This window comes from Pyxicephalus adspersus, chromosome 1 (genome assembly GCF_032062135.1).
Source record: "Pyxicephalus adspersus chromosome 1, UCB_Pads_2.0, whole genome shotgun sequence".
Lineage (NCBI taxonomy): Eukaryota > Metazoa > Chordata > Amphibia > Anura > Pyxicephalidae > Pyxicephalus > Pyxicephalus adspersus.
The window spans coordinates 48815034-48841591 of NC_092858.1; the positions used below are offsets into that span (position 1 = coordinate 48815034).

At 38.8% G+C, this 26558-nt stretch overlaps 1 protein-coding gene across 6 annotated transcripts in view; it reads left to right on the top strand.

Moving 5' to 3' along the window:
- ELF1 (E74 like ETS transcription factor 1) overlaps positions 1-26558 on the top strand; it is a 77098-nt gene that overhangs the window by 16361 nt on the left and 34179 nt on the right. Inside the window, exon 1 of one of the 6 annotated variants that reach the window (XM_072410381.1) lies at positions 4322-4477. The exons of 4 other annotated variants lie outside the window; for them this stretch is intronic. The gene's annotated coding sequence lies outside the window, so the exon portion shown is untranslated. Of the gene's footprint in view, positions 1-4321; positions 4478-18738; positions 18757-26558 lie in introns of those variants that run through there. One more of the 6 variants, XM_072410402.1, reaches the window with a different exon arrangement.

Consider the following 26558-nt stretch of genomic DNA (forward strand, 5'->3'; position numbering starts at 1 on the left):
TCAATTTTAAAATTTTGTGGATTTTTAGTAAAAGTAAAATCATTTCAAAGCTCTCAAATGATTTTTGAATTATGGTAGAAAACTGTGAACTGTAACATGAGACAACTTTTCTCTGAGTGTTTCCAGCAAAGCAGAAGTGAAAGGAGTAGAATCTGCTGCAATATTCTTGCACAAATACATATGAAGTACTGTTGGTCCCTTCAGGCAAATATTTCTTTTAAGACTGTGGTGAGCTTTATTCTAAAAAACCTTTTTTAATTACTATTGTACTTGTAAAGATCACAAGATGATGTCTGTACTTTGTTATTTTACATAATCCCCCCTTTAAGTCATATATTCACCTCTTTGTACTGTCCACAGCTCTCTTAACCTTCTGCACATGCTTAAAAATCCATTAACAATCTGTCTATCAATTAGACTTGTGCAGCTCCATGTTGGCCACACAGCATGGATTTGGTAGGAGTGTGCATAGAAGTTTTGTTGGGTGGAGAGGTAAAGCATTACAGAAGGATGACAAGTTAGGGTCTGTCCTGGCAATTATTTTAAAGAAATTACACCTATTTGATTCAAAAAGTAAACATTTTTGTTTATATAAGGCATATATAAGGCCTCTTAAAGCAGCCAACCAAAAAGTTGAGCCCAGGCTAATTTTTATTATTGACAAAGTTCATCTTAATTGCGTTACTGCCATTTACACACATACACGGCTAAATGAATTGAAGGAGTAAGGCCTCCTTCAGACTTGAGGTTGAAAGCTCCATGGTTAGCTGCTCCCAAACGCATAGCAAACGTCCGCTATACCCCCAGGAGTGGCAAGCCTCACCAAAGATGAACGTTTTTTTTCCTGTACACCCTGAAAATTACAGGTCATTGTGACATACATATTAGGAGATATGGAGGTTTGTACACAGAGCTGTGAGGATGCAGAATGACATGCACACTTTATACACACTGGATACATTTCCCAGGCAGAGCTCGTACTATGAGATGGGGGCGGGGCTGCCTGTGTCTCTTTCACATGAAGGCTGAGCTGTGTGCTCACCTCTCATCGGCAGCAATCCTCTGAACGGATGACACACAGCACGGAGCAGCCTCACTGAGATCCGTGCATCCGAGGATGAGAGCTGCCGAGAGCTGGGCGGGGTATTCAAATCAGCCGGGCGGAGCAACCGGCTAAAACCCTCTGGGGAGAACTATGACATATGAAGTACTGTTGGTCCCTTCAGGCAAATATTTCTTTTAAGACTGTGGTGAGCTTTATTCTAAAAAAACTTTTTTAATTACTATTGTACTTGTAAAGATCACAAGATGATGTCTGTACTTTGTTATTTTACATAATCCCCCCTTTAAGTCATATATTCACCTCTTTGTACTGTCCACAGCTCTCTTAACCTTCTGCACATGCTTAAAAATCCATTAACAATCTGTCTATCAATTAGACTTGTGCAGCTCCATGTTGGCCACACAGCATGGATTTGGTAGGAGTGTGCATAGAAGTTTTGTTGGGTGGAGAGGTAAAGCATTACAGAAGGATGACAAGTTAGGGTCTGTCCTGGCAATTATTTTAAAGAAATTACACCTATTTGATTCAAAAAGTAAACATTTTTGTTTATATAAGGCATATATAAGGCCTCTTAAAGCAGCCAACCAAAAAGTTGAGCCCAGGCTAATTTTTATTATTGACAAAGTTCATCTTAATTGCGTTACTGCCATTTACACACATACACGGCTAAATGAATTGAAGGAGTAAGGCCTCCTTCAGACTTGAGGTTGAAAGCTCCATGGTTAGCTGCTCCCAAACGCATAGCAAACGTCCGCTATACCCCCAGGAGTGGCAAGCCTCACCAAAGATGAACGTTTTTTTTAGGTTTTGCCCTTGTGTTTGCAGTGGTGGTGCTGTTCTTCCTCCAGAGGAGGTAGTTGGGCATAAGGTACAGTGCTGCAATGTAATATAATGCAAATCTGGAAGGGACACCTCTACCTCTTCTTAATGTGTTATCTCTTTAGACAGAACTGATAATGTTCTGCGAAATATTTTTATTTGAAAAACAAATATTTTTGTACACAATTTAATATACAACAATGTTTATTAAGAAAAGTAGAAAATGAGAATGTTGGAAAGTTTCCCAAAACTATTATCTGTTCAGTTTGGAAACTTGCGTTTTGTATTTTCTGTGTTGCTGTATTTCTTGTTGTTTGCCCCTTTAACGTGTTCTTCCTCCCTGGTTTTATCTGTGACTTTAGTGAGTGTGTTTCCTTTGCTTGATCTACCACAAGAAGGGAAGTGTCTGTTCCAATACAGCTAAATGTTTCAAGTTAGCACTGTATAGAAGCACCTTCCTTTTCAGTGTGTTACTGAAGAGTGTTGTTGAGTACTAATTACATCTTTTCAGACAAAATGCCAGGTTCAAAGAGAGGAAAGACAGACCTATCTGGTAAATGGCACTAACAAATATGTAGGCTGCTTTGGCTGATTTATGCTTATGAAAGTTCTAGTTCACACGCCATACGCCATTCTCATGTCAGACTAACATGGGTACTTGCAGGTATACAGAATGCCTACACATCAGCATTCCTGTTACTCTAGAAACATTTTGGCTAGTTTAGGTTAATTTTAATAATAACTTACTTGGCCCACACAAGCAAATACAATCTTACAATCTCTGACTTCAGAATAACTTCACTGGTTGTGTATGTGTGCTTTGCCATTTTCAGAAGAAGGTCACCACTGGTAACCTAAAACTTTCCCCCCTATACAGTTTTCCTTTTAATATAAGATAGAGTATATTCCCCCTTTGTGCCTAACATTTACCATGAATGGACAACTGCCAGTGATGGGTGTGAACACAGATGTAGGGTGACTCCTAGTGCAGTGGGGTTGGCACAGACACAAAATCTTCAGGACATGTTGTAAATATCATTTTAGTAGTCCTGGCACCAAATGACAATTAAACAGTCCTGCCATGATAAAATGGAAATGATACATGGTATCTATGTAGTTTAAAAGATTCATTTCTTTGATCATATTCTGTAGCTTTTAGAAAGTGAGAAGTTTATGTTAAAGAGGAACTCTAAACACCTTCAAAAGCTCCCTTAAACTCAAATGTGTATTGGTGTATTTGACACCAAGGGCGGCTCTATACAAAAGTATTGTTTTCAGTCCTAATTAAATGAGTCTGTGGGGTCGATGCCTCCATACAGATTGAGTCAAATTCAGTTTCTCTAAAAACTTTTTGCTGTGTGATCTGCCCAGTACAGCAACCTATCCCTTTAAAATGCCCCAGTGCTATACCTTCCTTGCCACACACAGCCATCCGCATCACTTTTTCTGTCATTGATTGTGATCTGTTGCTTAATAAGTCGGACATGCAAGCAGTTCCACTGTTCATTCTGAATTGAAATGCACCCTAATGCATCCTTCTAATGCAAAGCTCACAACTTTAGATGTTTTGTTAGATGGGACAGAATATTACAGAGGTAAAGGCATGGCTAATTGTACTGGAATGTTGGATATGGTTAACTCAAGTACTTGTCTATGCACTGTAACTACTGCAAATGATTACTGCGGTCTATGAGGGACAGTGTAAGTGACAGGCCCCATTAGTGAGACCCTCTCATTAGGACCTTAGTGTTGGACATTGAATACAGACCTCAGTATCAGACTCCCAGTGCAAAACCCAATAAATAACCCCCTCAGTGGCGGACACCTCACTGACAGACCCCCCCCCCAGTCATGCATCTTATGTATGTTGCAGCATACCACAACATGTAGTAAAGCACTGCTTTTTGTTGTGGTGCTCTGTGCTTGGAGATAGCTCTGCACATCCAGACTTTGGTCCTCTGTAGTGCACTAGGCAGCCCACCTAAACAAATGGGTTGCCTTACTGGACCATCGCACATATACATTAAGTGCAGTGCAAAAGACTATTCTGGTGTTAAGAGGCTATGAAAGTTTGTAAATGTTTTATAATGAAACTGTAGACTGCTGTGTAATATTAATACGCATAATAAGTTTTGTAAAAGTTTTTTTTTTTTTTTTTTTTACTGCACAATGTGAAATTACTGATGTCGTAATAAAACAAATCTTCTTTTAAACATGTTTTAATACTGCAGTCACAGTTTCACTACTCCATGTTCTGCTTTCTATGTGTCGCTGAATTATCCATCTGCCTACTAATGCACTTTGCTCTGTAAGTAATTAAGGTGGGGCAGGGCGTTCCTCTTCCCATCCTGCACCATGTGTTGTCTTACCTGCACATTTGCATGTTTGACCTAGCAGGATAATTGGGCCCCAAGCAACATGGGCGTTCCCTTCTTCACAAACACTCGGTTTCATGTATGACTCATGAGGCTGAGGCAAAGATACCACTTCCCTAATCTATCGTAGCCATTTTAACACTGCTGCCTTTAAAAAAGTCTTTTCTGCACTTCGACATTTGGAAATCTATACATGATGTGCAGAGAAGCCATTGTCAAGGTAAGTGTCTGTTAGTATCTACCTTGAAAAGTAGAGATGTCAGTAAAACATCTATATCACTGTCATAAAATGGGCTGCCTTGTATTACCTCGCTGTCATAGCCCAGGCCAGGATAACAACATATAGAAGTTTTGTGAATAGGCTGTATACAGTATGGGTTACATTGTCTGTCCTTACACTTGGTAGGTGACAGGTGCTGTACCAAATACATCCTGATAAATGTGCCCTATGCTTACATCTTTGGCATCAGCAGCACCTTTTAGTAACTAGTAGTAGTTGGTAATATATATTTGCTTAGTAGAAATCCTGTCTGACAAGAAGAAAGAAAAGATAAAGATATTTAGTTTTGAAATGAGATGTTGGGTGTTATCTTAATGTACACTTACAATTGTATCTGTACTCCTAACTTATTATTATTGATGGACAGTAACTGCTCAAAAAGTTTATTATAGTACATAAAAACTGCATAGTTCATTAAAATATTGTAATGCAATGAAAAAATAAAGTACTGATGATGTGTTCACCCATTTTCGTCTCGTAATCTATAGGTATATGTTGGGTAAGTCTCCTGCAGTATATTTTTAGAGTTAAAGAAAAGCTGCCTTCAAGTAATACAGGATAAGTTTATTTTTATAAAGCAATAAATCACCGGTGTTCAACTTGTTATTGCAAGGCGTATATTATTTTTATATAAATAGGATTTATATAGCGCCAACATGTTACGCAGCGCTGTACATTAAATAGGGGTTGCAATGACATAAAGATACAGACAGTGACACAGGAGGAGTTTTTTTTTTCTTGTTTTCCCTTGTGCGGAAAACCTGGTGCGTCTTATAGTCCGGAGCGTCTTATGGTCCGAAAAATACGGTAAGTGGGTCAACAACTGTGGAGGGATTTGGAGGCAAAGCACAGGAGCTTGAATTTGATTCTACAGTGAAATGGAAGCCAGTGAAGAGAACTACAAAGAGATGCAGCAGAAGAGGAGCGGAGGGAAGGATGGATGAGTCTGGCTGCAGAATTCATTCGATTGTAGAGGAGAGAGTCGGGTTAGTGGAATACCAGGGAGCAGGATGTTACAGAAGTCCAGACGAGAGATAAGTGTGTACAAGGAGTTTGGTATTAGTATACTCTGGGTATGTTGTTTTTGTCACATCTAAAAGAGCTGTAGAGACTGAGGAATACTGAGATATTCTGACGGTCTGGCTATCATACGCTGTGGTTTTCAGAGCCACGTACTAGTAGAGTGCTTCGGTAGGGTCTAGCAGACTGAAACATACATTTTGGGGTGTTTATATTTATTTAATTTCAGTAATATTTGCCCGACTGCTTGCAGTTTAAATTCCGACACTGAAAACTAGCCCTGCTTATATAGGGTTCCAAGTTTAGATTTCCCCAACATGCTTTATGACTGTTAACTAATTTGACCTATAAAAACTTGACAAGATAGTAATATTTTATATCATTTCTGAGTTTTATTACTAATTTTATTTTGTATTACTAATCTTGCATTCTAAATGATGTTGGGTAGGCGACAACTGATATATCATATGACAGGAAGAAAACGTGAGGAAGCGAGAAAATAAGTATTTCACCTTATTTTCTGCTCTCTAGACTAAGAGAGGAGTTAACACTTACTGTGCGAAAAGGCATCTAGATAGCTGACTGGGGTTTGAGATTAAATGTGCAGCTTTTGTTAAAATGGTACTTAGTGATCTTGTGATGGAGGTTTTTAGTGTTGAACTACAAGGTACAGGTCTTTTATCTGGAGCTCTGAAACCTGGCTGTAAAGGTTTAGGATCTGAACAGTTGGCTAGGCAACTTTTCAACAGACATTGTTGAGAATAGAGGTGATTTTATAGAAAACATCATTTAAGGGATATTGTACTTTAGTCATCCCAATTAGGCTGCTGCAAGGCAGCATAGCATAATCTGTATCATCATTTACCAGTTGTATTCATATTTTCGCCAATAATGTGATTGTTTGTTTCTGCAAAATAAAAAGTGTTGACTACTATTATAGAATCGCCCAGAGTGCCCTGTTTTTTAGGTGCATTCACAAGTCCAGCAGCATTTATTAACCCAACTTCATGGCAAATCATGTTATTTGCCTTGTTATCCCATTAAAAAATACCTGTTCATAGAGGCCCTTGTAGGCATCTTCTTATTTGTCACAGCCCTTCAGCAATCTCTAGATGGCAGCTGTGAAAACCTAAACTTGAACTCAGACTTTTAAATCCCTTCTTTTCGCATTGGCTGGAACCATTATTTTTTCAGTGGGTTGAGGTCGGCCGACAGAAAAAATACATAATTCCAACCAATAGAGAAAGGAGGAAGTTAAGAGAATTTTTACATTTAGTTTTTGTAGCTGTTATCTAGGGATTGCTAGAGAGCTAGAACATGAGAAAAGAAGAAAAGTTTACAAAAACCTCTGTGCACTGTTACCATTGGATGGGAAATCAACATCATTCGCTTTACAAACTATGTGAATGTTAAAATGGATTGAATAAAAAAACATTCTGGGTAAATGCTTGTCTCATAGCCTTTATAGAGTATTTATGTATGTTTTGTAATGTGGTGCCCCCCATTATTGAATTTTAAAATAGAAACTTTCAGTTTCCATTGCATACCTTATTTTAGATCCATGTATTTTTTCTCTAAGCTGGAAAATGGCTGTTTTAGGTAGAACCATCAGGGTGTTGTACATAGCTTCTTGAAAACATCAAAGCTCCTATTTCCCTCAAGGGCCATCAACCATAATCAAGCAGTTAGTTGGTTCTAACGAGAAGTTATGCAAATATCACTATGGTGAGTGGATTTCATTGTGTTCTAGGCAGCCTGCATTTGCATTGAGACTGTCGTATGTAATGCTCGCATGAGATGCTGAGCCTCCATGATTGAAAGAAATAAAGTTCAATGAATGAAACGAGAGTGAAGGAATGACAATCTAGCTATGGAGGGCTAAATGATGCTGGATTTCCTTCAGGCAAAAAATAAAGCAGTGTCTATCTGATTCGCGGATTCTTGTGCGAAAATCAAATTGTGCAGTGAAGTCGGAGTAAGGCGACGTACACACGTCGGATGATTCTCATCCAATTATTGTTTCAGGGCGGATATCGGACGATAATTTGACGTGTGTACAGTGGCTGTCCGATGTCGTTCATGAACGACTCACGACTCCATTGTTCTCCCCTCTCCGTAGGGGAAGAATGGCGCTGTATGTACATCACTCATTCCTTCATCTTTCAGTCCTTTCCAACGACAAAAGTCTAACGTGTGTACGTAGCCTAAGCAATTTCAGCACGGGTGATGAGCCTGTATAATGGAGGGAAGGCTGGAATTCATCTTTAATTGTTTCCTGTGCAATGCTGTAATAATATTTGGTTTTCTGCAATGGTTACACTGTCTTGTAAAAAAGAACCAAACACAAAAGTTCCTTTGAATGTTACATTTTAACTGCATGCATTGTGCACAGTTTATTCAAAGATACAAGTGACCCTTATAAGAAGGAGAAAGTGTTTACCCAGTGAAGGGGTTCTGTGCCAAGCTAATCTACCTGTGGTTGGCATGCAAGTAAAGCACCCCAAGGACAATGAAGACTTTTGTGAACTGATGTCAAGGTAACCAGAACACGCCAGTTACCAACAATGACATTGCTGACCTTGCGTCTGATGTGTCGGTTACAAATCTGTGTCTTCTAATGATATGTTTTTGGTAACTGCACATTGTGGATTTGTTTCTCTCACTGAAGATGAAGCAGGAAGGCATTGGATGTTAGTTAGTCCTCCTATATACTAAATAAACAGAGCTGTACAACCTTTTAAACAAGTGACTAATTTCTGTGATTGAAAAAATAACAACATTATTACTCAGTTATTTTTTCTCAAATGTCCAGTACTGTACACAGGGTTCTGGTGTGTCAGGAGTACAAAAATAGGGGGGAGGTGTTCTGAATTCCACAGGCTGAACTTGGTAGGACTGATAACATTGTCTAAGAATGCACCTGAAGGAATGTTTTACACTTATTAAACAGGTATAACAAAATGCTTTCAGGTGTTAATGTATACATCTCAGGTTCACGTGTGTGATTGTTATCATTCTACACAGCAAAGGAAACTTTGACTGGAATTTCTGCCAGGACTGATTTTTCTCTTTCAGAAAGTGATTATTAATCAAAGTGATAGTTTAACACTCTACCATTATATAGCTAGCATCACCTAACTCCCGGAGTGAAAGGAAGACCAGGGACTTCTGTGCACTTCCCATATTACACCACTGAATGCCTGGATGAATAATCATTGGCTCCACAATCATTGGTTCAGAAATTTTCCTGTCTGATGCAATGTGCCTATGTAATCTATCTAGAGAAATTGACTAGTAAATTCCCCAGCACAACACCCTTCCTCCTTGACCATTAAAGCTTTCTCCTCTAATTACTCTAATTAAGCTCCTCTTCTAATTACTCTTAATGTAGGCTTCCCTCTGCACCCTATAAAACGTTTAATGTAGCTGTAAGGAAGGAAGGGAGTGAGGGTAACACTATAAAATGTCACTTGGGAGACCGTTCTGAGACTGCTGGGGCTGCTGACACCACATAGAAGATATATGCTCCCAGCAGCAGACCTGGGGCTTTTAAAAGTTTACAGAATAGATAATAATTTGTTCAAGGAAAGATTGTTAAAATAAATGGTCTGGGGATAGGGTCTCCTCAAATTACTACAGGGACTTAATGGAACACAGAGGAGTTAGGAAAAGGGGCGAGGAAATTAAAGAGAATCGCACTGCTCTGTGCTGGGTGGGCTTGTAGAATTTCACAGCTGTGTGCTGAGCGTATAGCGGAAGAAACTCGTCATTTGCCAAAAATCTCTACCTCCTCGCATATATAGCTTGTACGACTGCTGTCAGTGGGCACTGCCACTATTTTCATTTTGCTTATTCAGGTTTTATGAGCTGCTGCTGTGACCCACTAAACATTGTATGCGCATCAATAATAAAATAAATGCAGAGCAATAGTTTCCCTAGACAGAACTTAGCATTGTGATGATAAAAAATACCCTCCAATCAGCGCCTCTATTACTTTTAAGTTAAATTATGAACTTCGTAGACTGACATATTGCTCATTGTTTGTATTATATTTCTAGGACCCACACTGTAGCCTTTCTTATAACAGTCCAGGCCTTTTTTTTCTTTAATACGAGAGACCGGTATGTGAGTATGCCTATCTCGGTTTATTCCAGGTGATGTAAGAGGATCCAAAGGGCAGTGACTGAACTTGCTAGGGCTGGGATAAAGCAAACAGTCCATAAGGGTGTGTGTGACTGTGGAAAAAGGGCAAGTGGTGTTTAGAAGGAGTCATGCGCTAACTAACATACTGGTCTGGCACAGTGTGTGTTTTTTTTAGAACCTCTTGGTATTGTTCTGTTTACGTTCATGTATCCAAACATAAAAACTCAGTTTATAGCATATTTTCATATACTCTAGGAACTGATGTTCCAAAATGAGGCATATCTGTATGAGTTAATGCAGACGCAGCACTCCATGATGCCACATTTTACAAAATGACCTTTATATATTATTCTACATTTCACGTGTCCCTTCAGGGTTCCTTTTCTTGGAGTTCCTAAATGTAGCCAGAGATGTCTCATTGACATGGGAGTTAGGTCTATTTTGTGGCTTTGATATATCAAATGTTTAGAATATGTCTGCTAGTTTGACAAGATGCTTTTAATGTTCTCAATTTATTTTGTATCATGGCTTACATGCACAAGAAGACTGAAGACATGGAAGTTTTGTTCTGTATCATATTTATGTAGTACAGGCTCAGCTTTGGTTTTGGACACTTAATCTGTATCCGCAACAAAGATCCAAGGCCTTTAGTTAAATAACAACTAAATTATCCCTAAATTCAATTTCAGAGGAACTTTAAGTCCATGGTGGGTTCTCCTGAATCCAAAACCTCTGTGAATAGAAAAAAGTAACCGTGAATAAAACGCCAACACAAAAAAAGTGTAGTAGGATACTTTTGGTGCTCCAAAGAGAAAGTACTTCATGTTCCTGATCTTTCCAGGGCTGTAAGGCTCCAGGCAGGGGACTGGGTCAACCTGACCCACCTGACTGAAACCAGGCAGATCCCCGTCCTCTTGGGCTAGCCATGACCAGCCCATCAAATACCATGTAAAGCTACGTACACACTTCCAATTATTATCGTTGGTAAACGAACGACGAACGATCCTGCACGATATCTGCGAACGATCGTATAGCACCGGTCCTGTACATACAGATAACGACACGATCGTTCGTAGATATTGTACACACAATAGATGCGATCGTTTGAGCGATACAGGAAGTGACGTGCACGACAGGAAGTGAACGAACGTTCATTCATCACGCATGCTCAGACCATGGACGATCAATGAACGATCATACACACGAACGATGGTCAACGATCGTCGTCCAATCCGATCCGTCGGTCCGTCGTTCATTTCCAACGACTTTCCTCGTTCGTCGGCGTAGTTGGTTACTTTTTTTACGAACGATTTTTGCCCAATCGATCATTCGTCATTCGTTCGTCATTAATTTTGAACGATAAAAATTGGAAGTGTGTACGCAGCTTTAGGAGCTCCTCTGAAGGAAGACTTCCACTAATGGAGAGAGAGTGACTGTAAAGCTCCCCCATAAATGTCAGGGAAGGCCCTGAAGGTACCTGCACACTGTTTGACAGGAACATCTTGCTCAGGTGAAAATGCCAGCATCAACATTCCTCTATCCATGTATATAAGTGTTAGCCTAATCGGGCAATAATTCTCCTGGCTGTGTGCATTAGGAAGACCTGCCAAGACACCTCTGTTTAGTTGGGGATTTTAATTGTCTTGGCTTGCTAATTACTGTATTTTATATTAAAATGCCTTTTATTTGTCCTCCTGTAGCATCTCTGTGCTGTTCAGGTAGCTGCAGATATTTCTTGTCGACATGCTGTCCAGGAACAGAATACTTCATGGAGGGTTTTACAATAGTGACAACAGTGTTCTATGTTTGTGTAGCATTTTAAATTGTCCCATTTTAGTCTCCATCTGAAACTGTGTAATGGGGTGACAACACCGGAGCATATCCAGGGGATAGACCATAGTCTTACTATACCAGGAACTGCCAGGAACCACAGGTACATGGCAGAGACACAATTTTTTATTTGAACAAAATCTGTAGGTTTAAAAGTGACTTATTGTATTGTGAGATTGGTTTTACATATCCTATAAGGAAAGCTGTACCATTTAATAACTTCATGTGTGTTATACATTATGTCTCATATTTTTATCTGTGCTACCAGTAAATAGGATTTTACCTGTGGCAAACCAATTCTTTTGACGTCCAATGCAGTACAATTGAATTACTTTGAAAAGAAAATTTGCAGTCAAAAAGCATATCTGTATATGAAGGGTTCTGTTTCACATTAGTTTTAAATTCCAAGGTCAGTAAAGCTTATTAACAGCATTTTTATTGCTGGGGTGAGTCTGTGAACAAAACAATGATCTAGTCAAAAAATACAGTTCTTGGCATCCGTGTCATATGGTTTGTAAACTGCTTATGTACACAATTTATTTTGAGTCTTTTGTCCTCCCATGATATTTTATCCAATGATGTTTCTTTCTCAGCCTGCATTGTTTCAAAATGAAAAATTATTTCACAAAATGTTTTTCCCTTTTATTTCGGAAATCTTGTCTTAAAAATTACGACTATTATAATGCCTACAGGACATCTGCTGGAAATTGTGATATCTCTAAAAAATTTAGTTTATGTTCTCTAAGCTTCTCTACTCAATTAAAGCACATTCACCCAAGGAAAAAAAAACTGGTTGAGAATATGTGTACTGAATATACTCAAATAATAAGTCGGAATCCCACCCACCTCCAATTATTATTACATCCCCAATTGTTATTACAGCCTGCATCTTAGCCCTTCTGTTCTATGCCATTAATGTCTCCTGTGCCCCACAGCTGCCCTCATGCCTCCTTGACCCCATATTATGCAGAGTGGTGCAGCAAAGAAGCACATACTGGAAGTCACGATAGTTTCTTTCAGTGGCATCACTACCACTTGTGGCATTGCACACAAATGAGACCGGTCTGTGGCCGCAGGAATTAACCAGAATTATAACAATATGTATGTGGCTCCAAGCTGCCACAAGGAAGGAGCATTAAGGGAGCTGTTAGGGGAGATTCAAATCATCCAGTTTTTACTCCTTTTCCATTTGGTTTTCTGCTGTTTCATTTGGTGCCAGGAGCAAAGGGATAAAAACACTATTAAAACACCAAATCCCTCTGGTCTGAGCTTACACATGCCTAAAAGTACTTTCCCTTGCCCCTACATGGCCTTCCTCGAGCCTGGTGATTTTCCACTTAGTCAACTCAGTACGGCATCATGAGAGTCAAATGTTTACCCATATCAGGTATATCACGTTATGAAATGGTATATGTAAAAAGTATATGTAAACTCAATCCTTAAAATCAAACATACTCTTTAACATGATAAGATTCACGGAAATGTTGTTTAAAACCAATTTTAAACTTGTAGCTTTCAATAAAATACTTGCCATGGGGTTCCTTGTTTAGACATTTCCTGCTTTTCCAAATGAATCTTTTACATGGTCACTCAGGTGCCTTTGGTTTAGTCTACAAGTGGCTGCGATGATAAACATTAACATCAATTAGAAGTTTCAGTAAATTTCAGAAGAAGATGACGGCACTAAGCCTAATTTGTAAAAAAAAACAAGCGCTTTCCCTTTTGCCAAACAATACATTACTTTGGCACACTAGCTTTTATTTTTCACTGATTGAAACAATGTTTAGGTTCTGGAAGTGAAGCTTGTCAGCAAGTAGTGGAGGTAGAAATATCACAGGGAATGGATGAGTTGCTAGAAATGAGCCCCATTTCAGTGAGGAGTGAACTTTGTTTAAAAATGTCTCTTGCGTCCAATTACAATCAGAAACACTAGAGCCTTTACCCTTCTGCATAGAAGGATCGTATAATAGAAGAGATGGAAGTTATAGGAGAATTACATTGTTTTTAGCTCCTACACATTGTTGTGTATGACATGTGTTTCAGTGTAAAATAGCTGTTCAGTAGTCTATTCGTGAGACGTGATGTAATGAGAAATGTAGCGGTCTTTGCTCCTCTGGGACACTACTGCACGTATTTGGCTGGGATTCACGGACTCGGCAGTGTCTCTGGAAATTATTTAAAATACTGGCAGCAGAAAAAATGTCTTAAGGGTCGGATTTATTGCCTTAAAGGGTAACGTGCAGTTTTGGGCCTAAAGGTAAACATGCCCTCTTTTCTTTAATTTGTTTGAAAATGGCCTGAGATGCAGGTATAAGTACTGCTCATTAGCTGGTATGTCCATAGTCTATCAGTGTTATGGTCCTTGAACGATCTGAACAAGGTGCTCACCATTGACCATTATGGAATGCTAGTATCTTATGTGGTCGGGGCCCAGGACAGCCTAGGCACTGTAGAATTTATTGTGTCTACAGATTTATTTTTATATGCTGATTTGTTGCCAGGTCGTCTCTTTTCTCTACTCTTTCAGCATTCTGTCCTTGTCAGAAGATATGTACTGTAGCAGATATATGCAGCTTCAAGGCCAAGGGGCTGATACCAAGTTCAGGTCATTTTTTCCATTTGTATTCTTAAAAATAGAATACAAATGTAGATGAGGTGTATACTATTTTCAAGCTCTGATATATTCATCTTTCGGCTAACATTACAAATGTCAGAAAACATGGGAAAAAAGGGGATCAGCACAAATTACAGGTGGGAAGTAGGAGATGATTTTTTGGACCAGGAAAATCCACCCAAACCTGTGCTGATTACTAATACTTACTTTAAACAGAGAAAATGGGGCATTTTTTGTTAAGGCTCTCCAAGGTGAGAAAGGATTGAATTGCTTTTAATTGCTTTTTGTTAGTAAATGTTTTCTATTCTAGACCAGAACCATTCTAGGTTTGCTGGATCACCCAACTTCACTGATGAACGTGTATCTTCTTCAGCCTTGGAGATCTTTAATAAATCAGGCCCAATGCTGCAAAACTGGCTTTGCTGGCTAGATTTGCTGAAACTTAGTTTTAAAAAGTAAGACTAACATTTGGTGTGCATCACATCAAGCTGTATTTATCTTTTTGGAGATGAAAGCACTTTCTAACAAAATGTCAGACTCTATTTGTGATTTATCATCATGTCTGACATTTCAAAGTTGTCCTGAAAACCCTTCATGACATCAGTATGTCATAGTCACAAAGTGGTCAAGACAGGGAACTAGAAATGATCAAAATCTGTGTATGACATTTGCCTGAGTTTAGGATTTATATTGGTAGCTGGGCATTTTACTTACCACGTATATGAATAGATTGACACAAAAATGTAGAATCAGTATTCAGGGAGCTCGAATTTAGTTTAATGCAGAAATGATCTATTTTCTTGTGTGCATTTTGTTCTGTTCCCTAAAGCTCTTGGATATGTCAGGAAAGATGTGCAAGTGGTAAAATTGCTGCATTATATAATAATTTTATTGTTTTGCAGCACGTGTCAAACACTCGACTGCTCACTTCAAAGTACATTTCTGTGCCTTCACTTGGATAAGCCTAGTGGAATACACATATCAACCAGCTCATTTTTTATAAATATGTAAATAGGGCCATTTATCAGCAAAATCAATGTAATAGCTAGAGCAGAGCAAACTTTTTCGGCCACTAGGCCAATTCAGGGGTAAGCAGGAGCACACTGAACCGGACTCTCTCTCGAGTCCCGCCCTAATGGCTCCACCCCCCACCAGGAACGCCCCCTGAAGGAAAATTCCTCTCCTTCTCAATGCATACGGAGGAGACGGAATCTTCCCTTCCTGGAAGTGTTAACGCCAGCCGCGGTAAATAGGGAAGGGAGCCGCCACATGCGGCTCTGGAGCTCAGGTGCCTCCGGCTCTGCTAGTTTGTTCTGGGTCCAACGCGGGTTGCCGGCCAGGATTAGGCCCGATCGGCCAGGGGGCGGTAGGCCGGAACAAACCACCGGCTAGGCCGTATCTGGCCTAAAGGCCGTAGTTTGCCAACCCCTGAGCTTGGGTGTGTGTATACATATGTGGGTGAAAAGCACAAGTGATAAGATATTATGGAGGTTTCATTAAAGTGGAACTAAACTGAAATAAAAAAAATCACGCTTACCTTTAATTCTGCAGATCCCTCAATGGCATTGGTCCTTCCTGCGATACAGTCTCACTTGTCCTGGAATTCCTCCTCGTCCTGGAGCTGAGGAAGCACGACATCCTCTCTTCCGTCTTCTTGGCGCGTCACCTGATCAAGCATTTCACAGGGGCGAGATCGGGTGACGTAGCCCACTGTAAAGGGGAAAAAAGGAAGCGAGCCGATCTCATTGTGCTTCCATGAGATCGGCATCTCTTTCCCTTAATAGAAAAAATGCCCCTTCTGCGCATGTCCAAGATTAGGGCAGGCACAGAAGGAGAGCTTCTTGGGATGTGTGACGTAGGTATCCCGGGAAGCTCTGCGCCGAGGTGATCAAGACTAAAAGGGGAGGTGCTTTGCCCTTTTTTTATTTATTTATTTTTTTTTTGCACAGGGCATTGCACTTAATTGTTTTTTTATTATTTTTTTTTTTTTTTAACAGTATTAATTTACATATAAGGGTTGTCTACCCTTTTATATAAAGTGAAAAAGTTAGTTTAATCTGTGCCACAGACAAACATTTCAGTTCCTTCTAAAAGAGATATCTAGTCATTCTATATTTACCTGTCTTTTTTTCTTGTTCTATAACTGTAGTCTTTTATCTAGTGAAGAAATAAAACTGGTGCCGGAAAGGCAGGAAATATTTGTCGCATGTATTGCATATCTGTGTTAGCGCTTCCTGTCAGTTGAACCACCAGCAATTACAGATGTTGCAAAGACTGCAGGCTTCATTGCAAAACATCCAACTATCATAAGCTTTTTATTGAGCTGGATAAAGATTTGTCTTCAAGCATGGCATTGTGATTTTCAACATTCTAGGTTTGATAGTTTTAAAGTAATAATAGGAAAACTATAATTATATCAATATTTATATTTAGTGAAAAACCACAGGTTTTGATATCACACTGTCTTTCACCGGTTGTAGAAAAGTCACACTTAGTCATGGAAAAATCAACTGGGATTTAGCTGCTATCTGTAATAGGTGTATACAGTCATCAATAGCACATAATAAAAATTAATCTGCTTCTCCACAGTTTACATACAACCTCTGATAAAGGACACATGACATGTTACACAGTGTCATGATTTATTTACCAAGGACTAAGTCAAAATTAAGAAGCAGTGTGTGAAAAATTACATACACCCTTACCACGTCTATAAGAATTAATTGTGTTGGTAGCAGCCACGGGCTGTTAATCAAATGCACTGAAATGTCTGATCATCAGGAAGTGTAATCACCTCTATAAGTTTGGCCAAAATTAGGTCACCTAAAAGGACAATGATCCCAAACTCATCAGCCGATCCACCATATTTCCCTGAAAATAAGACAGGGTCTTATAATAATTTTACCTCTGGAAATCGCATTAGGGCTTATTTTCAGGGGATTTTTTTTTTTCATGTACAAAAAAAATCTATAGAAAGATACTTCTGTGTTACCTGTGACCTGTCAAAATCACATATTTTTCTGTATTATACAAGAAGTCATGAATAAGAATAGACAAAAATGATTAATGAAAAAAAAAACAGCTTCATAAGCAAACAAGTGCAACATAACCAGAAAATGTGCTGACAATTAACATATGACTCATAGAGTAACATGAAGACACAGAACAGTAACCAATATAATATTAAAAATAGAGTAATAGCAAAAAAATAAAAAATAAAAAAAATCAATCATTTAATATGCATTGCTGCTAATGAATGAAATATTAGCAACGGCCCTTTGTAAAGAGAGTCCACCAAACTCTTATTAAGGTTGTAATGTCACACCAGAGTAGGTTAATACCCACACTGCGATCTCTTGACCCCTTGCTCCAGTGCTTTTAAAATCTGCTCTCTCTGATCTCTTCGTCCTCTTGGTATCTCTCCTCGTACCACGTGACCGCACTCTCAGAATAAGCCGATAGGGCTTACTTTTGGGGTAGGGCTTATAGTTCCCCCTTGCAGGTTTAGCATGCTAGGGTTTATTTATGGGGTAGGTCTTATTTTTGGGGAAACGGTACAACAGAATAGCTGAAAAAGAAAAAAAATGGCCCAGTCAGAGACAGCTGTACACAAATAAATGTCTGCAAACTTCAATGAACTGAAGCAATGTTGTAAAAGAGTGGGCCAAAATTCCTTCAATACAATGTTAGAGACAGATAGTCATACAGAAAATAATTACTTTAGGGTATTTCTGATATATTCCTGTTCCCAAAGCTGCACTTTCTCTTCCTGTGTTAGATGCATAAGACATTTTCTTGGTGTACAATGTGTGTTGAAGCAGCTTGTTTGATTTTCAAATTTGACATGGAAATAACATTTGATGTCTTGTTCTTTATGCTTACAAAAACAAACACAGTCCAGAAAATTATCAGCAGCTGCAAAGTGGATGAAGAGAGCTTCTCTATACACAAACAAAGCATGGTGCCATCCATGTAAAGCTGTGTCAGGACTGTCACAAGAATTTTTAGTTTTGGTTGTACCTATAAAAAGCTTACATCTTAACCCCGGTCTAACCTTTAGTATTGGACAGTTGTACAGACCCCTCTCCTGTATTGGTATTGCTTACTACCTCATAATGTGAAATTGTATTTTATTGTTAAGCTGCTGCGGCACCATCATCTAGCCTAATGTTTCTCAAAAAAAAAAAGGGTGCAGCACCTCCCCTTTCAGTTTTATTCGCGTAGGCGTTTAAGACTGAATGGGAGAGCAGAGCCTCCTGGGATACCTTCATCACGCTTCCGAGGAGGCTCTGGCTGCTTCTTCTTTGCATGCCCTATCTCGGACATGCGCAGAAGGGGCATTTTTTCTTTTAAGGGAAAGAGATGCCAAACTCACACAAATGCAGTGAGATCGGCTCTCTTTTTCTTTTTTTTTTTCCCCTTTACAGTGGGCTACCTCACCGGATCTCCCATTTGTGTAATGCCTGATCGGGTGACGTGCTATGAAGATGGAAGTGAAGACTGAAGATAGCAGTGCCCTGCACTTAGTGCCGGGACAAAGAGGAATTGCAGGATGACGCGGGACCGGATTGTGGGAAGGACCAACGCCATTGAGGGATCTGCAGGATTAAAGGTGTGATTTTTTTTAATTTTTTTTTTTATTGTTTTTAGTTTAGTTCTGCTTTAAATAAACTGACCTGGAGGCGCAAATTAAGTGACACCAATGGTCTTTTTGGCTATCTATAGGGTTGACATTCTTCCCACTGATGGGCAATGTAGGAAGCTTTTTCCCACCCCTCTAGGTTAAAGCTGTGGATTTAATACTTACACTGGGGAATATATTTTTTGTTGTGTTAGATCTTACACTTGTTTTTTACTAATTTTTGGGTGGTAAATTGAGAAATGACCCCAGTTTTTTGCTATCACATCCAATTTTTATGATACAGGGTTCCCTCCATTTTTATCAAAAAACATTCAAATGTTTAAATTCAACAGTCAAATTTTACATACAATGAAAAAATAATGAAATAATAACTTGAATGTACTGTTTATTTAAATATCTTTTGTTTATGCAAAGGATTTATTGTTACTCAATTACATTTTTTTTGCAGTAAAACATTTGAAAATTATTCGGGTAAGCGATTAAGGTAAAATTTACGCTTATAGCTTTTCCTGGAGTGTTCAGTGTTAGGACAATCCCGCCGGGTGCTTCAACAATAGTCAGCCATCATATGTACATCCCATCTGCCCTGATACTGTCCTTCCGTGACCTTCAAATCTTGGTGGAATTGTTCACCTTTCTCATCACTGACTTCACCAAGGTTTTCTGAGAAGTTAGAAAGATGGCTATGCAGGAAATGCACCTTGATGCTCATATTGCAACCAAGCATTTTGTAGCTCTCCAAGAGTTTTTGGACAATTTCTATGTAAATATTTGCTTGTGTGTTTCCAAGAAAGTCCTTGACAATGATAACCAAGCATTCTTTTCGACTTCTGACATTGTCCTGATGAAATGATCATCTTTGATGAGCTGCCGAATCTGTGGACCATCAAACACACCGACCTTTGTTTATTCAAATGACAGGCTAGGAAATGCCAAAATGAGGTACAGTCTCCTTCAGTTGGCAAAGCTTTACAAACTGCTTCATCAGACCCAGTTTCATGTGCAGAGGCGGAAATATAATAATCTTTCTATCATGTTTCTATCAACAAGCTCATGTAGAATGTTTGGATCACCTGGTTTTAGGGCAGATCTTAGAGACCAATTCTTTTCCACCCAATGCCTCCACAAGCTCCGCTGTCCTACATGCACAGATAACAGAGATACTTGGTGTATCTGCATTGCTGACCAAGAAGGAAAAATACCATTTAAAACGTCAACACAGATGATCCTATTGTGTTGGTGATATTGCAACAACTCAATGACTCTCTTTACGTCTGCAAATTTTTCACAAAGATAAACCAAATGGCCATTTGGGACTGACCCAAATATATTGCCATTGTGAAGGAGGACACACTCCTTCAAAGCTCCGCTTTGAGCTATCGATGAATAGTCGCCATTCAGTTGAGTTATAGTTTGGAATTCCCCATTCCTCCATTTAACCAGGTATGTTATGGCAATACACAAAGCCATTGTCAGTTCTAAAGTACTGCAGAAATGCAATTTCTCTGGTTCTTAGAGTACGATACCTTTGTGTCCTTTTTCAAGTAAGTTTTTCTCACGCAGTCTTGATGCTAGGAGTTCTGAAGCCTTCTTTGATAGTCCCAAATCCCGTGCCAAATCACTCAACTCATGCTGATCAAATCCCTTATGAACAGAGTCCTCTTGTCACCTAGTTCATCACCATAATCATGTTCTTCAAAAGAGGGTAGTATAACGAAAACTGGCACTGGGATTTCAACTGAATCAGCCACTTGGCGTATAGCCAATGGTAGACTACGATACTCTGTTACATTTATTTTTCTTGTTATATCCTGAAGTTTTCACTGTACAAGAGGAACAGTCACTGAAATGATCTCCTGGCCAGGTATAACCATAGGTATACCAAATGGCATCCTATCACGTGTTCCCTTTGTCCACATATGTAAAACCTCGACACACTGTTTGCACACCTTATGAGGGGCCCAAGACTTATCTTGATCACCAAGTTTAACTTTGAAATATGCCAAATAGGCTTGCTCTACAAATGTGCTAATGTTCGCTCCTTTGAATGGCTATGGTGAAACTGCCACAGATTTAACAAAATGAATCAGGGATGTTTAGGCACTTACCCAGACGTGATATGAAAGAAAGGAAATACGTGTGTAAGTAAAAAAAATAAATTTTGCTTATTAACTACGTAGTGCAGTGCACAACCTCTGACCACACTGTCTTGCGTGTAAATGAATTGCCTCTACAAATCCATGCTACAACAATCGCATTATTATAAGCGGTAGAGAAAAAACATGACATGATAGAAGAAAACTAACTGCACTTACAGAATCAGCAAACCTATTTTAGTCTAAATAAGCTTAAAAATTTAAGTCAACAAAAAATGTGTTCAAAATTGTTCCCCAGTGTTTATAGTAGGGGTTTCTTAAGACGTGAAAGTTGTTTTGAAGGGTTCCCTCATGTCGAGAAGGATGGAAAAAACTGCTATTCCTTTACTACCAAGCTTTACCCCCTCCCTAGTCTGCCCCCTCATCCATTTGATTTTAGTTTATTCAATCATGGAGACTCGCATGTGGGCACTTAGGACAGTCCATGCAGCCTGTCTAGATATGTCCTAAGCTGAGGGCTCGAGAAGAGTTCAAATAACTTTGATGTTTTTAAGAAGCTATGTACAGAACCGTGCTGAATTTGCACTGTATGTTAAGCAAAACAGTCTAGCAGGTTGTACAAAGCCAAATAAATGAATAACATCCCCAGTATATAAGTGTAGGGACGCAGGCATTATACTACATAACCAATAACCACATCTGGCTCCATAACATTCAGCTTTGGCAACATGTCATCCATCTCCATCCTTCCCAGCAGTCCCCAAGTCTTATTTGTCTCTGTAATTCTCAGCTGCAGGCATAGAACACACTGTGCACATTTTGCAGGCTTTCCCATAATTACATTTGTGATGAGCCGCTGGTCATGTGTCACACATTGCACATAGAGACTTGATAAGCACGTGGTGAGGTGCAGAGTCCATGTCAACAATACCACCACTATGCAAAATGTATTCATTTCTGGAGCAAATATAATGACAAGTAGTGCTCAATATGTTCTTATGATTGTTCTAGTTCAGCTGCCTCATCTAATGACTGGTGAGTTGCTATATATCACATGTTTGTGTTTAGATCTCCTTTAGGCCGTGTTTACAGGGACTGTCTCCCCAGTACCTACTACAGTGTTCTCCCGAGACTTTGTTTCAACCATGGTGGTGATAAACATACATCAAATTTAGTGTTCCTAGTTGTTTGTGCAATGGGTATCAAGTAACCCCAACAATTATCTCATCTTTCTAACTCTGCTCTATACATTGTTTTAGCATTTTTAATGCCCCCTTACTACATGCTATTTTTCCATCACATCCATCTTATGCCCCAACTGTCTGGTGCCTCTGTATTGTGCCAACTTCCTAGTGTCCCATGTTTTGTAACAAGTGTCATCACAGTAGAATTTATACAGAAAACCTACTATGGGGAATAATTGGTTACAGATCTGAACTGCGACTCTGTGGCCCCCTGCTCAGCATGACAATAGATGGCCCAAACTCCATGTAGAAGGCAAAAGCAAGCTTTTAGTGAAAAGGACAACAACCTGTCTGTTCTACTCATAGAGGAGCAGTAGTGGATACAAAGTAAACAAAAAGATACAAAGTATCTTAGAATAAGTAGAATAAGTATGTAACATGGATGTTCAGCTGATTGTCATCCAGCTTGTCATGTAGTTATCTGCATGCTTGTATCTGATGTTCGACTGAAACCAAATGATCATTGTTACATCCAAGCCATCGGGATAATGAGCTCAGAAATGGCAGCTTCCATAATCTCAATTTATAGGTCCACTTTAAGTTGGGGTCTGGCCCAAATGGATTTTTTTTTACATTTGGATAAAGCAGTGTTTCTCAACCTTTTTTTTTAGGGGAACACCCTAAAATAACTTTCAGGTCTTCAAGGAACCCCTGCTATAATTACTGTATTTACAGCTCATAGTACATTAGTGTGGTGGCCAGTGGGAAAAATGTCACCCCTACAGATACCAATGATCTTTTTGGCTGTCACTTAAACTGACCTGGGAGGCACAAACTGCCCTTTGCTCAAGGAACCCCCAGCAAACTGGAGGAACCCTAGGGTTCCATGAAATCCTGGTTGAGAAACACTTGTATATAGAGAGGAAATGTTGGAACTCCTGTTCGTATTGCTTTTCATAGACACAAATAATGGAGACGGACATTGGTAATTCTGAAAAGGCAATCCTGTAACTTCAGTATGTTCCGAGTAATTTATACAAATATTTAGACTCATAAACTCAGAAGTCCTTATTTAATGTACAGCGATGCGTAATATGTTGGCGCTATATAAATCCTGTTTATTAATAATAATAATAATAATAATAATAATAATAAAAATAATAAAAAGACATTTTTTCAGTCTGTGCCTGGAGCCTTGCTAGTAGCTTTTGCAGAAGAGCTGTATACCATCATGGTTGTTGTGCTGGCTTTTTATACTTAAATTGGGTGAGATGTCTCACCTCTGACAATGGGTGTTAAGACATCTTCCTGTCTTCAGATGAGTTGTGGCCTGGCATGGTATTGTAGTAGAAAGGGGTTTACAAACTGAAAAATCTGTGATATGAAATGATTTCAACAAAATGACTCATTAGCTTGGGTTATTATTATTATTAAACAGGATTTATATAGCGCCAACATATTACGCAGCACTGTACATTAAATAGGGATTGCAAATGACAGACTAATACAGACAGTGATACAGGAGGAGAGGAGCCTGCCCCGAAGAGCTTACAATCTAGTAGGGTTAGAGACTCACATCTTTGTTTTATGTTCAGTTTTACTTGGAAAAGGACCCAAAAAGAGGTTTTTACTTTATGGCCACTTCAAGGAAAAGAACATTGGTTTTGTACATTTTTTCTTTCTGATTTGTTAGCAGGATAAGATTTTTGTTTTTGTCAGGTAAAAATACAGGATATGGATAAAGTAGCACTACTGAATCATATATTTATAATGCCCCAGGTTCAGCTGCCCAGAGAGGTCCGCGCCCCTAAATGTCTGTATTACATGTTTGGTTGGATCCACACTGGCCACCGAAGATCAGCCAAGGACCTTTTGCTAGAATCCCCTCTAAAAGTTTAGCCTTTATGTTACAAAGAGGAAAATAAAGCAGACTAGCAGTAAATGGAGAAATATCCTCTCCAGTTCTGTCCAGAGAAAATAATGGACTATGCGTAAATTGTAAAAGTTTCCATGGAGAGTCTCGTAAGTTGGCAACATCAACTTTGACACTGAAAAACAAGATGTTTGATTGTGAGATCTAATATGCCACCTCATAAAAATGAGCTAAAGAAAACCTTTTCCAAGAGAAATATGTGCAGTATGCCACCACTGTTCATCTGAAACAGTTGCCTGGCTTTTGATATGATGGCTCCAAACTTTGAACCCCGCATTAGGACGAAGTAGGTAGATCAGAGGTTCTAACTCCACTTGCTGCCCCCTTGTTCACGGTCTCGAGTATCTCTGAAACTCCCTTTTAAATAAGGAATTTCTCAATGGCAGACTACATATTTTCACTGGTTTCTATACCAAATATCCATATACTTCAAGTCTAGTGAGGCAGACGGTTATTAACATTTGGAGCGTCATCAACGTTAGATGTAAAAGCTGTGTGTGAATGATGAATGTGTCTAACAAAATTCCTACTTAAAAAAAAAAATAAAAGTTCTAATCACAAGGGAGTCGCATCATTAGTTACGCTGTGCTGGGCGTTGTGAGCACAAACAGTATTATTGTAACTACTGGTGATTATTGGGTGAATTCTCTGGGTCTGGTTTGTTAATAATAATATAATAAGATTCTATATTGCAGACCTTTGACTCCAGGACATTTAAGTTAAACATTAGGTAATCAACCATGGGCCATGCAGATTTCCTTGTTCTGTGTATAATTAGAAAGGCTTTGATCATTCTCTTTATGAAAGGAGGTGTAGCTGAATAATGTGACTAGCCTCAGTGTAAGAAACCCTTTATCCCAAGAAAGTTTTTTTTTTTTTTTTAAAGACTGATGTGCTTGATGATTCTGTTTTAGTGGAAACATCAGTGATGAATGCTTTTATCGGTTTCACTGCAATGAATTTATCAGATAACTTTTTTTTGTAACTTACCATTAACTATGTCTAAATACTTTACTAAGCCTGACGTAGTCTGAATACACGTAACAACAATTTGTAGGCTCCCAGTGTGTGTGTGTGAGCATCTTCCAACTGAATCTCTAGAGCAGGATCAAGACCTTGACTTCTGTCCAAGTCAAGAATAAGCCGTGCCTCCTCTTTGTGCTAAGCTCCACCCCCTTCTGTTCAGTTGTGTAAACCCAGACCACCAGGGGGCAGTATATGTAGTGACAAATAGGAGGAGGCATTGTTGAATCATGACTTGTAGATATGATATGGCTCTACGTTCAACACTGGCCAGGTGTCAAATGAAGATTAATTTGTAGACTTATGCAGGCCACACACATAATATAGTTATTTGTTATACTGTTTATTTACAAATTTTATGAATTATTGTATTAAAATTACATTAAGTGGTTATGTGATATTTAAACATTATTTTGAGAAATCAATGGTTCTGATCAGATATCTAGTTTGAGCAAAGTGATAGTTTTATTTAAATTTGAGGTAAGCATGTGTTTGGTTAATTATTTAGCATTATGTGTAGACAACACAGGTACTTAATTTTTGCTAATTCAAGGAATGGTGCAAAGGTAGGTCTGGTAAAAGCTCTGGAAGATCCTGCTACAACTATAGCTTTAACTATAACTTTGTATGTGTATACAAAGGGGTCTATTTAGAAAGACTGACATTCACTTAAACTTCCCTGGTGGAGAATGATTCACGTCCTTGTGTTTCAATGGCAGTAACTGACTCTCCACCAAGGAATGTTTTATAAATAGACCCCTCAGTATCTTCAGCACAGAGATAAAGGTAGGGCCAGGCACAACGTCTGCCATAAAAGCATTTTTTTTTTTTTTACATTCTCATTCACTTTTAATTTCATAGTTACTATGGTCTGCCATTCCCTTGCTTCCTGGCTAATTTCTACCATCTGCCATTTAGCTGTCCAATAAAATAATGTCTCTGTCCAGTGTTTCCGGTGTTGCTCTTGTGTGAAATTTTCATTCATGGTAATGGGGCACTTTTTTTTGGACAGCAAAAAAGCAGAATGCACCATTTGGGCTTCTTTAAAACTTAAAAAATGCAAATGTGCTCAACCCCCTTCCAGTGCAAACAGTGAAGATGTTTATGGCTGGTTTGACACTATTACCTCCCAAAAAACTTTGTAATTTTGAAAAAATTCTTACAAACATCCTGTGCCTTTTTAGTCCATGTAAATTAAACAGTACTGTGTAACCATCATGTGTGTAAGATTATTTTTTGAATATTAATTGAACACACTTGCACATCTTGGAAATAATCTGTATAAATTGCTGATGTAGACACCAATTTTATAAACTGATCATTCCTTGCTTATGTAAAAATGCACACTGCAGTGAAACTCCAAGCAAACAGCTCTATACAAACTGTATAAAACTACATGTTATTGTTCTACTTTTAGGAACATTTGTAATTTTGTGCAGATGAGCTTGTGATTTACACAGCTTTGCCATTCCACACTGCTCAGCCAGACATTTATTCACTCGTTTTATAATGCAGCTTCCTTTTCACTGGATAATA